Here is a 16,098-nt window from a genome sequence, read left to right on the forward strand (position 1 = left end):
TAGGATCAGTGCGGACTTTGACAACTTCAGAAAAAGGACAGAGAGAGAAAGTCTCTCTCTGATGACAAATGCACAGGGACAAATTATAGAGAGCTTATTGCCTGTTTTAGACAATTTTGAAAGGACTAAAAGTCACCAGCACAGATGGAACGAAAGCTTTATTTTCAACGGGTGGTCCAGATTTGAAATGCGTGGGCATTGATTAAATATGAAGACCGAATATCCTCATTTAGATGCGCTCGATGGAAGTGCTTCTGGTCTGCTGGTACTGGAGTGATATACTCACACGTGGGTAACCACAGATCGAAGAAGGTATAAGTAGGAGAAGAAAAATAAACAACAGTTATCAGAGCATCTATAAACAATTTTTGTGGAGATCTTGAACTCAATGGGTGTTGAAACGGTGGAAACTTTGGCAATCCATTTGATCCTTTGCTTCATGAGACAATAATGCGCGAGGAGTCAATGAAGTTTGAAGCAAATTCTATTCTAGTACTCCTATTGAGGGAGTTAAGCTCCCTGAGCATCCGCTTTCGGTGTTTTTGTTCCTCCGTGTTGGTGACCCTCTCATTCCAAACCCCAGCAGCGGCACGTCAAATCGTACCGTCAGAAATTTGACGGATAAATTTGGCAGGCGCGACCTCGCTCCAAACTCCAGCAGCGGCGCGTTATACCGTCAGAAGCTTGGCGGATAAATTTGGCAGACGCGATCTCGTTCCAAACCTCAACAGCGGCACGTCAAACCGTACCGTCAGAATCTTGGCGGGTAAATTTGGCAGGCGTGATCTCGCTCCAAACCCCAGCAGAGGCGCGTCAAACCGTACCGTCAGAAATTTGACGAGTAAATTTGGCAGGCGCGATCTCTATCCAAACTTCAGCAATGACACGTCAAACCGTACCGTCAGAGATTTGACAAATAAATTTGGCAGGTGCGATCTCGCTCCAAACTTCAGCAATGACACGTCAAACCGTACCGTCAGAGATTTGACGGATAAATTTGGCAGGCGCGATCTCGCTCCAAACTCCAGCAATGACACGTCAAATCGTACCATCTGAAGCTTGACTAGTAAACTTGGCAGGCACGGTCCTGCTCTCGATCATAGAGGCATACATCTACATAGCACCGCCCTAGTCCTCAATCTCCGACTTTATTTGTTGTCCCCAGCTCCTTCATCCAGCTCGACGTCTCTTGCTCTTCTGCTATAGTACTTTCGTTTACGAGCATCGTTGAGCTTTGGTTGCCTTCTCTCTGAAATCTATCTTCGCTGCGGATGTATTCACCAAAGCTCATCCTCCTGGCGTCTTGCGATCTCTTATTTCCAAACTCAAGTTAGTGTCTACTTTTCCACCTTGAGTTTGAGGGGAATGTTAAAATCATATAATTGATTAGGAGGTTGATTAACTTGTGATTAATTGTGCCAAACTTAGTTGGCCTTACCAAATTTCATCTTGATTGATTTGTGATTGATTGTGTTAAACTTAGACGGCCTTACCAAACTTTATCAGCCTCCTAGTTCTATATAAAGACTGCCCCTGTACATTGTAATAGAAAGGTAGAAATACAACTCTTTTCTCTAATTCTTTTTTTCAACAACAAGTATACCACTTTCCCTTGATGTTGAAGAAGAATTGGAGGGCTCAAGAAAGCTAAGATAAATGTCATCCTCCTGCACCTCTGCCCATGTGCAATGAATAGAGCCATCTATTCAGATATTAATGAAGAAATTAAATCGGCTATCCTAGCGGTCTGGAAGAAACAACTAACCAAGTCCAGACTTTATAATTGCACCATCATTTCGATATCCATCAGCCATGGCAGATTCCCTAGAGTCAGTTCCGTCGTGGGCTCTTGCCATGGTGACCGCAGGCTTGATCTTCATAGCTCTGCTCATAGAACATGCCTTCCATCACCTTACTGCGGTGAGTTTGTGCATTTGCTAACGTTTTGGTGCTCAACGGTCTTCTGAAATGATTACGTCGATCAATTATGACCGAAGAGTTGGTTCTTGTATCAGTGCTCAATAGGGCTCTAAACCAGGTCAACGCAGGTAAGCAAGAGCTTTGGCTTTTGATGTCATGGTTGTTCACATAGTTTTTTTCCACCTCACCGATATATTTCTCTAAAGCGGTGAAGCTACAACCACGAGAAATTTAATCCGAAGATACAACAACTGCTTTTTAAGAAGCATGTTGGGAATGTGATGATCTATGACAAGCACAGTTGCTTGTCGAAATTTACATGGAGATATACTTTTCAAGAACACGTAAACATGTAATTATGCTCCTACCATCAAACTCCACTCCACATTGTTGATGTAACCTAAGTAAACTGGGTCTTCTGTGGGTCGGTCTCTCTTTCTCTCTCTCTCTGATTTGAAAATTGATCATTAATCCCCTAATAATTGAAATTTTATACTTTGTGTGCAGAAGCCCTGTGTTGGGAACTCTTTTTAACTTAAAAGAGTTTTGTTATGGGGAATTGAGCCGCCCATGCCCCACGTGATCGGCACGCGTATCCAGGAAAGCTACAGCTGCCCTATGATCCAGCACTCCGACCCCGAGTCGGACCTCCTCGGCTCCGCAGCCCGACCCCCGGTCGGCTGCCCTATGATCCAGCACTCCGACCCCGAGTCGGACCTCCTCGGCTCCGCAGCCCGACCCCGGGTCGGCTGCCCTATGATCCAGCACTCCGACCCCGAGTCGGACCTCCTCGGCTCCGCAGCCCGACCCCGGGTCGGCTGCCCTATGATCCAGCACTCCGACCCCGAGTCGGACCTCCTCGGCTCCGCAGCCCGACCCCGGGTCGGCTGCCTATGATCCAGCATTCCGACCCCGATCGGAGATCTTTTGATAACGACAGGCTATTCTCCAGAGGCACGCCGCGGCCTCCTGCTCCACTACTCCCTGCAACGGCTGTACCCGATGCTGCCCACGATCTCCTGTATCAACCGTACAAAGCGGAGCTCCACTACGCCCTGCCATGACCGTACCCAGCGCTGCTCCACGACGCCCCGTAACGGCCATGTCAGTGGCCATTCTATCGTGCCCCACGACGACAAACCCCCCTGAGAGACCTCCCAGCCAGGTATATATGCGGCTGGGGGGAGAAGGGGGGGGGGGTAAGCAATACCTCCCAGAGCACTCTCTCCCACTTGTGATTATCATCTCTCCTCCTCCAATCTCCTCTGACTTGACCGTCGGAGGGCCATCACCACCCTAGTGGTGGTGCAAGGCTTGTTTGCAGGTTCCTTGGCGGAAGGTGGAGCGCAACCAGCACCAACCAAGACAACTCAGGCGGAACCCCGTTCACACCGTCGTGTCAATCGTTCTCGGTTTGGACCACCAGCAACAGTTGGCGCTAGAAGGAGGGGCGAATCTCAGAACGATCGTAATGGCACGGCGAGGTGGTCGCGGAGCTTCCAATGCTTCCGGTCGCGGAGCCTCTCGCGCCTCTGGCCGGGAGGCTGCTGCGTCCCCAACACACTCTCAGCAGCATTCCACCGCTTCTCCTCCCATTCAGACGGTCGAACCTGCTCAGTTCGACCAGCTAGCCCAGCAGGTTCGCACCCTCGCGGAGGCAGTGCAGAATCTGCAGGGTGTGATCTCTCGGGTGCCGCAGCGGGCTCAGGAGCCGCTGCTCCCCGAGCACTCGCCTCTTCCTCACAACCCGCGCTCCTTCCTCTCCCATGGAGAGGAGCGCCGGCGCGGGGAGGATTCTCGAGTGCGGTCCATTCTGCCAGGACCTTCTCATCGGAGCTGCGCGGGGTACGAGAGGCGGACCCGGGCGCGTTCTCAGACACCCCAGTCCTCGAGGGGCCCGCACTCCAGTCGGTCCCCCTCGCGCCGCTCCTTGTCTCCCACCCACCGGTCGCGCTCCCTGGACCGGCGGGTGGACGATCTCCACAGACAGCTCCAGGTCCTGAAGGGTCACTCCAAAGATCCCTTCGCCGACTTGGAAATCTCCTCCCAGCCGGCGCTTGCCTCAAGGATCCTGCGAACCCTAACCCGCCGGGGTTCAAAATGCCGGCGATCAAACCCTACGACGGGGCGGCGGACCCACGGGACCACGTGGAGAGTTCAGGACTCTTATGCTCCTCCATGGAGCATCGGATCCTCTCCTCTGCAAGGCCTTCCCGGCGACCCTCCGCGGCCCGGCAAGGGCGTGGTTCGCCGGCCTGGAGGCTAATTCCATCCAGTCCTTCCACCAGTTCACCCGTCTCTTCATCAGCCATTTCGCCGTCAGTAGCCGGCGAAGACTGGTCTCCGACTCCCTCTTCGATGTCCGGCAGAACGAGGGAGAGAGCCTGCGGGATTATCTCACCCGCTTCAACAAGGCAACACTGGAGGTCCGGAATTTGAGCCAGGAGGTGGCTCTCTCAGCCCTGAAGCGAGGCTTCCGGAAGGGCAGACTCACCTTCTCCCTGGACAAACGCCTGCCGCGGAGCTTCCCGGAGCTGTTGTCTCGGGCAAACCAGTATGCAGACGCCGAGGAGGCAGCCTCCCACCGGAACAAGGAGGCCGCCGAGGCCCCTCTAAAACCCGGGAAGAAAAGGCGAAAAGAGGCACCCCAGAGGAGGAGCCCGACGCCTCAACGCCGGCGCAGAAGCCCGTCACCAGCAAGGAACCACGGCGCCACACGCCCTCGTTCTCCGCACCGACGCTTCAACCGGTACACCCCACTCCTGGCCCCCCGGGCCCAGATCCTCATGGAGGTCAAGGGGCGGGAGGACCTCCCGGTCCCGAGGCAGATGAAGAAGATCCCTGGGAGGAAGCCTTCTCGGGCGTACTGTGAGTACCACCGAGACCACGGCCACGATACCGAAGACTGCTTCCAGCTTCGGGACGAGATCGAGGCTCTCATTCGCCGAGGGCGTCTCGGTCGATATGTAAACGACCGACGTCCCCCCGCAGACCCGCGTCCAGCCGACCCGGCCCCTCAGGAGCCTCGGGAGCAGAATCGACCCGTTGCGGGAGTGATCCACACCATCACTGGGGGCTGCTCTCGGCCCGTGAGGAACGCAGGGGGCTCGGCGGAAGTATCAGGAGTGGCCGTCGCGAAGAGGCAGCGGGTCGGAAATGTAATCACTTTTTGTGATGAAGATGTAAAGGGGGTTCAGACTCCCCACGATGACGCCATGGTGATCTCTCTCACTATGGCGGACTATGATGTAAGGCGTGTTCTTGTGGATAGTGGAAGCTCAGCTGATATTTTGTATTACGAGGCCTTCCAAAAGATGGGCTTTTCCCGACAATTGTTGCACAAAACATCCACCCCCCTCATAGGATTCACTGGAGACGCTATCTCGGCCGAAGGTGTCATCGAGCTGCCTGTGACTGCGGGCATTGCACCCGCAGAAGCCACGGTGCGGCTCGGGTTCTTGGTCGTCCGTGTCCCCTCGGCCTACAACGCTATCCTCGGACGACCCGGACTGAACGCCCTTCGCGCGGTGGTTTCTACCTACCATTTGCTCATGCGGTTCCCCACAGCGGCCGGGATTGGAGAGGTTCGAGGTGACCAGCCGACCGCACGGCAGTGTTTCCTAGCAACTCTCAAAGGGAAGAAGCCCATGGAGGCCCTAAGCGTCGAGTCACTTGACGCCAGAGACGAAGTGGCCTTGCGGCACGGGGAGCCGGCCGAGGGCGTAATCGAAGTTCCCCTCGAAGAAGGCCGCCCGGACCGCACGGTCCGGGTCGGTGCCAACCTCGACTTGGAAGCTCGGCTCCGGTTAGTGGAATTCCTCCGAGCCAATGCAGATGTGTTTGCCTGGTCGGCGGCCGATGTACCTGGGATCGACCCGGAGGTCGTTTCTCACGCCCTCAACGTCGACCCGACCCACCGACCAGTAAAGCAAAAGAAGAGACACTGTGCCCCGGATCGGATCCGGGTGGTCGACCAGGAGGTAGACAAACTCTTGGAGGCAGGTTTCATAAGAGAGGTGAGCTACCCCGAGTGGCTGGCAAACGTCGTACTTGTCCGGAAGGCGAGCGGGAAGTGGAGGATGTGCGTCGACTACACCGACCTGAACAAGGCGTGCCCCAAGGATAGCTTTCCGCTTCCGCGGATAGACCAACTGGTCGACGCGACTTCCGGATATCAGCTACTGTCTTTTATGGACGCCTTCTCCGGCTACAACCAAATAATGATGGCTCTACAGGACGAGGAGAAAACTGCCTTCATAACAGACCGGGGGCTGTACTGTTACAAGGTAATGCCCTTCGGTCTGAAGAACGCTGGCGCCACTTACCAGCGCCTCGTCAATAAAATCTTCAAGGAGCAGATCGGCCGGAATATGGAGGTGTACGTGGACGATATGCTGGTAAAAAGCCGCCATGCAGACCAGCACATTGCAGATCTGGAGGAGACTTTCACCACCTTGCGAAAGTTTCGCATGAAGCTAAACCCAGCGAAGTGCGCTTTTGGTGCTTCGGCCGGGAGGTTCCTCGGTTTCATTGTCAACCAGCGGGGGATCGAGGCCAACCCGGACAAGATCAAAGCCATCCAAGATATGTCCCCTCCGACCAAAGTGAAGGAGGTTCAGGAGCTCGCTGGAAGGGTCGCCGCGCTCGGACGATTTGTGGCAAAGTCGGCCGAACGCTGCCAACCATTCTTCAAGGTGTTGAAGCGCCCAAAAGACTTCCTCTGGACGGCCGAATGTCATGCGGCGTTCGACCAGCTCAAGGAGTACATGGCGTCTCCTCCCCTGCTGTCCAAGCCGCAAGAGGGGGAGATGCTCTACCTTTACCTGGCGGTCTCCCCAACCGCAGTCAGCGCAGTACTGGTTCGGGAAGAGGCAAGACTTCAGAAGCCTGTATACTACATCAGCCGAGTCCTCCGGGATGCCGAGACGCGGTACACGAAGGCTGAGAAGATCGCCTTCGCGCTGCTGACTGCGACCAGGAGGCTTCGCCCCTATTTCCAGGCTCATTCTGTCACCCTTTTGACCGATCAACCACTGCGGCAGATTCTCAGCAATCCAGAGAATGCGGGACGGCTGGTGAAGTGGGCAGTAGAACTTGGTGAGTTCGACATCCGCTACCAGCCCCGACCAGCCATCAAGGCCCAGGTGCTCGCGGACTTTCTCGCTGAGTGCACTGTGCAGGAGGCGGAACCTAAGCCGCCGGAGACACCCAGCCTCGATCTCCCGATCTGGACGCTCCACATTGACGGGTCGTCGAACCCTGAAGGTGGAGGGGCTGGGCTGGTCCTTACCAATCCCGATGGAGTGATAGCCGAGTATGCCTTGAGGTTCGGATTTCCAGTGACCAACAATGAGGCGGAGTACGAGGCCCTAGTCGCGGGACTCAAACTCGCCAAGGAGCTCGGCATCCGGCGTCTGAAAGTCTTCACCGACTCCCAGCTGGTGGTCGGGCAGGTTCGAGGGGAGTTCGAGGCGCGGAGCCCGACCATGCAGAGCTACGTCCGGAAGGTGCAAACACTCATTCCCGACCTCGGCAGTGTTGACATTCAGCAGGTCCCGAGGAGCGAAAATGCCAGGGCCCACAGGTTGTCCCGCCTAGTGGACGCAGACGCGCACAACTTGTCGAGGGCAATCTACCTGGAGACCCTGGATGCCCCGAGCATTGACGGGGCTGGAGCGGTGATGGCAATTGATCCGGAGCCGTCTTGGATGGACCCGCTCGTCGCCTACCTCGCCGAAGGAATCCTCCCTGAAGACGAAGATCAGGCCCGGCGGCTTGTAAAGAAGTCCGCCCACTACGTACTTTATGAAGGGAGGCTGTATCGGACCTCGTTTACCGCCCCCCTCTTAAGGTGCCTCCGCCCCGCGGAAGCGGCCTACGCCCTCGGCGAAGTCCACGAAGGCATCTGCGGATCGCACTTGGGGGCTAGGTCCTTGGCGCATAAGATCATGAGGCAAGGCTACTATTGGCCGACCTTGTTGGAGGACTCGAAGGACCACGTGCGGAAATGCGACGCCTGCCAGCGCCACGCCAACGTCCAGAGAGTCCCCTCTGTCCCCTTGGCGCCAATCACCGCGCCCTGGCCCTTCGCACAGTGGGGAATGGATATCCTCGGACCATTCCCCGTCGCTTCGGCCCAGCGGAAATTTTTGATTGTCGCCATCGACTACTTCACCAAGTGGGTGGAGGCAGAGCCACTGGCCACCATCACGGAGGCACAAGTCCGGAAGTTCGTGAAGAAGAACATCATTGTCCGATTTGGAGTACCTCGGGTCCTCATCTCGGATAACGGTCGACAGTTTGATAACAAGCACTTCCGGGACTTCTGCGAGGAATTCGGGATCGAGCATCGGTTCACATCCGTGTCGCATCCCCAAACCAACGGCGAGGCCGAGGTCACAAATCGGACAATCCTCCAAGGTATCAAAGCGCGGATCGGCCGGACGGGGCAAGCTTGGGTCGAGGAACTCGAGAATGTCCTTTGGGCGTATCGGACCACACAACGGACTCCTACTGGAGAGACGCCTTTCAGCCTAACCTATGGCACGGAAGCCGTTGCCCCCGTGGAGCTCGGACTCCCCTCGCCTCGGGTGGCCGCGCACCGACCCGAGGCCAATTCAGAGCAACTCCGAGGGAACTTGGATCTCTTGGAAGAGGCAAGGGAAATGGCTCAGGTACGGATGGCAATGTATCAGCAGAGGGTGGCCCGATATTACAACTCCAAAGTCCGACCGAAGCTTTTCAGAATTGGAGATCTGGTGCTGAGGCGAGCTAAGGCATCTCAACCTACGGAAGGTGGGAAGCTAGCGCCAAATTGGGAAGGCCCGTATAAAGTTCGTTGGGTAAACCGACCTGGCTCCTACCAGTTGGAAGCCCTAGATGGCCGAGAAATTCCAAGGGGCTGGAATTCCGCTAACCTGCGGATGTATTACCAGTAGAACAACAAGGCCAGAAAGACAATTTAAAAAGGTGCAATACTTTTCATTTCAATAATTTCTGGTTACAGTGGCGTGCTCGTGTGATTACAAGGAATTCCCAGAGGGGAATTAGGGAGTAAAGAAAGTAAAGAAGAGGTGGGGACCCAAACCCTCAACCCAGGGCGGCTGCAGTCCCACCAGAAGTGGGTGCTTCTAACCGGAGGCGCCATCCAGCACCTCACCAAAAAGAGGAGGAGCCGCCGCAGAAGAAGCTCCCGCTGCCCCCAGGGGAACGCCGCCTCCAAAGGATATTCCCATCTTCCCCAGTGGTAGGGAAGAGAAGGGATTCAAGGGGGAAGAGTATATGGAGGCGCGGTCCCGGATTGAGCGTCCGGCGCAGAGCTCAACCGGGAGGCTGAACTTCAAGGAGGGGAGATGTGATCCCGGATGAAACGCCTAGAGCGGAGTTCCGCCGGGGAGACCCTCCTTGTTGATCCCAGATGAAACGGCTAGTTGGCTGAAGTTGTAAGGGGAGCGCCTCCCCTTTCCTTCGACAGGAGTCTCTCAGTCATATGCCAAGGAGGAGGTCCGCGATCCATGGCAACCTGCAGCTCCGGCTTGGCAAATTCCATCGTACCTGCACCTGTATTTATAGCCAAGCTGCGGCCCCCTGGTAGTTCCGATACGGGTGGCTCCAATAAATGCAGGCGCACTGAATCCGGAGCCGTTCCGGCTCCCGAGGCGTATCTCCCCGCGATTTCCTAAGCGTCATTCTCCTTAAATCGCATTCTTTGTGCAGGACGATCCGGGTGACGTATACCCCTAGGTCCACGTGTCTCCGCTCGCGCCCAGGCCGCATCCTCCTCGAAGAACCCGCGTATCGCGGCCGCTCAACTAACACTCCTCACCAGCAGCAACTGGCGATCCGATTTTCCAGGTAACGCATTAATTAGCGTTTAATACCCTTCTCGTGTTCCCCCCAGGCAACGCTTGGAGGAGAGGAGAAACACGGTCGCGGCTGGGCACAGAGAAACCCCGATGGGCGGCGAGCGACAAGTGGCCGACCAACGAGTGGAATGTCCCGAGGCTCGGCCCTCGGATGCCTGGCTAACCCGATGATCATCCCGGGAGCAGACTAGCCGGAAGCCCCGACCGGTCGCCTCGGCTTGCGCCATCCTAGGCCGACCAACGAGTGGAATCTCCCGAGGCTCGGCCCTCGGATGCCTGGCTAACCCGATGATCATCCCGGGAGCAGACTAGCCGGAAGCCCCGACCGGTCGCCTCGGCTTGCGCCAGCCTTGGCCGACCAACGAGCGGAATTTCCCTGAGGCTTGACAACCCTCAGATGCCTGGCTAACCCGATGATCATCCCGGGAGCAGACTAGCCGGAAGCCCCGACCGGTCGCCTCGGCTTGCGCCAGCCTTGGCCGACCAACGAGCGGAATTTCCCTGAGGCTTGACAACCCTCAGATGCCTGGCTAACCCGATGATCATCCCGGGAGCAGACTAGCCGGAAGCCCCGACCGGTCGCCTCGGCTTGCGCCAGCCTAGGCCGACCAACGAGTGGAATCTCCCGAGGCTCGGCCCTCGGATGCCTGGCTAACCCGATGATCATCCCGGGAGCAGACTAGCCGGAAGCCCCGACCGGTCGCCTCGGCTTGCGCCAGCCTTGGCCGACCAACGAGCGGAATTTCCCTGAGGCTTGACAACCCTCAGATGCCTGGCTAACCCGATGATCATCCCGGGAGCAGACTAGCCGGAAGCCCCGACCGGTCGCTTCGGCTTGCGCCAGCCTTGGCCGACCAACGAGCGGAATTTCCCTGAGGCTTGACAACCCTCAGATGCCTGGCTAACCCGATGATCATCCCGGGAGCAGACTAGCCGGAAGCCCCGACCGGTCGCCTCGGCTTGCGCCAGCCTAGGCCGACCAACGAGTGGAATCTCCCGAGGCTCGGCCCTCGGATGCCTGGCTAACCCGATGATCATCCCGGGAGCAGACTAGCCGGAAGCCCCGACCGGTCGCCTCGGCTTGCGCCAGCCTTGGCCGACCAACGAGCGGAATTTCCCTGAGGCTTGACAACCCTCAGATGCCTGGCTAACCCGATGATCATCCCGGGAGCAGACTAGCCGGAAGCCCCGACCGGTCGCTTCGGCTTGCGCCAGCCTTGGCCGACCAGCGAGCGGAAGAATTTCCTGAGGCCTAACCCTCGGATGCCTGGCTTAGCGCCGGAAGAATTTCCTGAGGCCTAACCCTCGGATGCCTGGCGTAGCGCCGGAAGAATTTCCTGAGGCCTAACCCTCGGATGCCTGGCCTAGCGCCGGAAGAATTTCCTGAGGCCTAACCCTCGGATGCCTGGCTTAGCGCCGGAAGAATTTCCTGAGGACTAACCCTCGGATGCCTGGCCTAGCGCCGGAAGAGTTTCCTGAGGCCTAACCCTCGGATGCCTGGCTCAGCGCCGGAAGAGTTTCCTGAGGCCTAACCCTCGGATGCCTGGCTTAGCGCCGGAAGAATTTCCTGAGGCCTAACCCTCGGATGCCTGGCTTAGCGCCGGAAGAGTTTCCTGAGGCCTAACCCTCGGATGCCTGGCCTAGCGCCGGAAGAGTTTCCTGAGGCCTAACCCTCGGATGCCTGGCTTAGCGCCGGAAGAGTTTCCTGAGGCCTAACCCTCGGATGCCTGGCCTAGCGCCGGAAGAGTTTCCTGAGGCCTAACCCTCGGATGCCTGGCCTAGCGCCGGAAGAGTTTCCTGAGGCCTAACCCTCGGATGCCTGGCTCAGCGCCGGAAGAGTTTCCTGAGGCCTAACCCTCGGATGCCTGGCTTAGCGCCGGAAGAATTTCCTGAGGCCTAACCCTCGGATGCCTGGCTTAGCGCCGGAAGAATTTCCTGAGGCCTAACCCTCGGATGCCTGGCTTAACGCCGGAAGAGTTTCCTGAGGTTTAACCCTCGGATGCCTGGCCTAGCGCCGGAAGAACTTCGGGAATCAAAAGTCAGCAAGAAGCAACCAAGAGCTAAAAAAAAAAAAAAAAAAAAAAGAGGACGAGGGCGAGATGAAGAAATATTCAACGTGCATTAATTTTCAGGGCCGAGGCCCATACAATTGGGCAAAACGCCGACATACAAAAATAAAAAAGACAATGAAAGGTACAAGAGGTCAGCTTGGAGGAACTCCCGGGTCGGGAACGCCGGGCTCGTCCGCGGGAGGTAGGGAAGCAGCAGGAGAACCAGCAGGCGATGGCGCCGGAGAGGAGTCCAGAAGGGAGATCTCGCTCAGGTCAACTTCGGGATACTTAGCCGACACCCTTGCCAGGCCCTCCTCGAAGCCCAAGGTGAAGGCTTCGGCCCCCGCGTCCGACGCGTCATGGACAAACTCGTCAGACTGGCGATAGGTCCGCACTGCCTCCGACATATCATGGGCGAACTCGGCGGACTGGCGATAAGCCTCTACCGCCTGACGCCCGATTTCCGCCCTCTTCTCGGCCAGCTCCGCCTCAGCTCGCTCCATAATCTGAGCCTTGGCCTCCAAGACCTTCGCCACAATCCGGCCTTCGGCCTCAGAGGAGACCCTCAGCAGATCAGCCTGAGCCTCTTTATGCTTCGCCTCGGTAGCAACCCGAGCGGCCTCGGCTTCCTTCAGGCGCGAACGGAGCTCTTGGACGTCCGTGCATGACTTCTCCAGGGCCGACTCCAGTTCGCCTAGTTTGGCTTCAAAAGAGCGGATTCGGTCGCAGGCGTTGTCGGCAGACCGCTGGGCCTTCTCCCACCGCTCTCGATAGTCCGCGATCTTCCGGGACTGCTTTTCAGCCCGTTCCTCCGCCTTCTTGACCCTGCTTTCGAGGCCCGAGGCGGCTTTGAGTTGCTCCCGAGCCTCTGACAGTTGCTCCTCCAGGGCGGCGAAGCCGAGTGCCCGCTCTTCGGCCTCCCGGAGCCTCGCCTCGAGGTCCCCGGTCGTCCTGCCTGCCGCAGCCCGGCCTCCCTCTTCCATTGCTTTCAGCCGGTCCTCGGCCTTCGCCAAAAGCCCCGCCTGTTCCTTGTAGCACTCCTCCAGACGGATCATGTACTGGGCGAGCTAAGAAATAGGAAAAATAAGGGAGTCAGGCGGAGAACAACAGAGCCAATAAATGGTGAAAGACGGCCAGAAGAACACTCACCGACATGAGACAGACGCAGCTGGCGGCCCCAATGTCAGAGACATCCAACTCCCGGACCCGCCGACGGTCCTTCTCCAGCAACACTGTTTCGATGAGATTTCGGGCGCCATCGGTAGTGAAGGCAGACCCCGATTTCTCTCCGGAGCCGGATGGTGGTTCTGCAGCCTTACCCTTATCCATCGCCTGGGGAAGAGTCCGGCTGATCGCGCTCGGGGCGGGGGTCGCCCCAGGAATTGATAGGGTCCCGCTCGGCCGGGGCCTCGGCGCGTCCCTCCTCGAGTCATCAGGAGCCGACCGAGTCGAAGGCCGGGTCGGGGACCGATCACGTCCGACCCGTCCGTCTTGAGCAGGCTCAGGTGGCACCTCCGGAGTAGCGGCAACCTTACCACCGGAGGGCTGATACAGCGTCAGCTGCCGGTCGGTGCCCACGACATCTCCCTGACCGGTGGGCCCGGACTCGTCGGTCGGCATCGGAGGTATCTCCTTACGGGACTTCTTCGCCGGTGGGGCCCCGCTCGGAAGAGCTCGTTTCCTCCTCCGGACTGCTTCCAGCAGGGACGCCCTACCAACAGCCTTCGACTTCACCGACCGCATGACGTCGTCGACCTCTGCAAGAAGGACGGGATGGTCAGGGACTGAGAAACCGAAAGGAAGAAGGAACGAAAGAGAAGAAAAGAGCTAAAGAAACGATGGCGGACTCACGGTCGGTGGGGACCGAGCTCAAACCGACGTTCACCAAGGTATCCTCAGAAATAAGGCGGCCCACCGGGGGAAGCTGGCCCTCGGCGACCAACCCCTTCAAGGCGGCGACGCCCTCGGATTCCTCCCTCGACAACTTCGACAGGCCAATTGGGGACTTCACCGGCGTCCCCCAGATTGCCCTGATTTCCCAGGAGGGGTCTGCATCAACGAAAAAGAAGCGCTCCTTCCAGTGGTGAATGGAGGTAGGACCCTCCTTGACAAGGCCGCACCCTCGCCGCGCTGCGAAGCACCACCACCCTTTGTCCTGGGGGTGGCCGCTCAGGCCGTAGAGCTCCCAGAAAACGTTCAAGGTGGCGGGAATCGCATGCAAGCGACAGAGAACCTGGAAGACCGTCAGAGCACGCCACGAGTTCGGCACCAGTTGCGTCGGTGCCATTCCTAAACCCCGGAGCACCTGTAAGACTAGGTCTGAAGGGGGAAAGCGGAACCCGGCCTGGAGGATGCCCTCATTGATGGCGATCTTCCCTCGAGGAGGATGAGACATCCTCTCCTCAGGCCCTGGGAGCGTGACATTGCAGGCCTCGGGAAGGTGGTACCGAGCCACAAATCCGTCTAAGTCCTCGGCGACCAGTTTTGACTTGATGCTATCTGCTCCCACTTCGCCCATCCCTAATGGCCAATCTACGGTCAGGACGGGGTCAAGAAGGAGGGAAAGGCCGGAACGACTGGGGTGCACTAGTACAAAAAGAAAAAGTATGAAGAGCTCAAAGTAGAAGAGTGGGAAACTCACTTGAAGAGGAGGAAGAACGGCTCCGAGAGCGTCAAAGGAAAAGCAAGCGAACGTTTCGGCGGCAACAATGGTAGCGCAAAGGAGAAACTCGAAAATGTCCGTAAAGAAGAAGACGGACGGGGGAGGGCCCCCGATTAAATAGGCGAAAGGGCAAGTGACACCTCGATGACGCCAGAAGACGCCTGGCCGCCGAAGGGTCGCTCGCACCCCAAAGGCGAATCGACACCATTAAGGAAGGATGTCCGCCGAAATCCTCAGGTTGCCAGGTCAGCAGCAACCGCCATACGCCATAAAGAAGGCGGGAAGCTTGAAGCGCGCGCGCCTCTCCGAAGGATGGCGGCAATCTCGAAACATCACTCCCTTCACCTGTTCCCCTTCTGGTTCCAGGCTCGGAAGTGGGGGGCTACTGTTATGGGAGAATTGAGCCGCCATGCCCCACGTGATCGGCACGCGTATCCAGGAAAGCTACAGCTGCCCTATGATCCAGCACTCCGACCCCGAGTCGGACCTCCTCGGCTCCGCAGCCCGACCCCGGGTCGGCTGCCCTATGATCCAGCACTCCGACCCCGAGTCGGACCTCCTCGGCTTCGCAGCCCGACCCCGGGTCGGCTGCCCTATGATCCAGCATTCCGACCCCGAGTCGGAGATCTTTTGATAACGACAGGCTATTCTCCAGAGGCACGCCGCGGCCTCCTGCTCCACTACTCCCTGCAACGGCTGTACCCGATGCTGCCCACGATCTCCTGTATCAACCGTACAAAGCGGAGCTCCACTACGCCCTGCCATGACCGTACCCAGCGCTGCTCCACGACGCCCCGTAACGGCCATGTCAGTGGCCATTCTATCGTGCCCCACGACGACAAACCCCCCTGAGAGACCTCCCAGCCAGGTATATATGCGGCTGGGGGGAGAAGGGGGGGGTAAGCAATACCTCCCAGAGCACTCTCTTCCACTTGTGATTATCATCTCTCCTCCTCCAATCTCCTCTGACTTGACCGTCGGAGGGCCATCACCACCCTGGTGGTGGTGCAAGGCTTGTTTGCAGGTTCCTTGGCGGAAGGTGGAGCGCAACCAGCACCAACCAAGACAACTCAGGCGGAACCCCGTTCACACCGTCGTGTCAATCGTTCTCGGTTTGGACCACCAGCAATATTATTTATTTGCTTTTTTTGAATTATATTGTTATATTGATGTAAATGTATGAAAATTTTTAGTAGGCTGTAAAGCTCATTCTATCTTTTTTTCTTTTTTCTTTTAGAGTCGCAGGACCGTAGTCTCGATTGGATTGGATGTGGAGTTCGAGCGATGGAGTCATTAGTTAATTAGTTTATTTTATGATACCAAAAAAATATTTAAAATTTTATAATATAATAAGTTTGATTATTTAATTATGATAGATTTATTTAATTAGATTATTTGGCTCTTAACCGTTGATTTAGATTTTTGGGGTTATTCTAATTTCTTCATTTTAGGCCTTATATGATCTTTAGGGCATACATAATTTATTTTAAAGTTGCAAAAAAAAAGTTGACACGCACTACATGCGTCGGTTTTCAGTCCTCAGTATTGCTGAAGTATAAGTTCAGCCAGTTATCCACACAGCCAATGCATCATGAATCCC

The sequence above is a fragment of the Phoenix dactylifera genome, chromosome 4 (genome assembly GCF_009389715.1).
Source record: "Phoenix dactylifera cultivar Barhee BC4 chromosome 4, palm_55x_up_171113_PBpolish2nd_filt_p, whole genome shotgun sequence".
Lineage (NCBI taxonomy): Eukaryota > Viridiplantae > Streptophyta > Magnoliopsida > Arecales > Arecaceae > Phoenix > Phoenix dactylifera.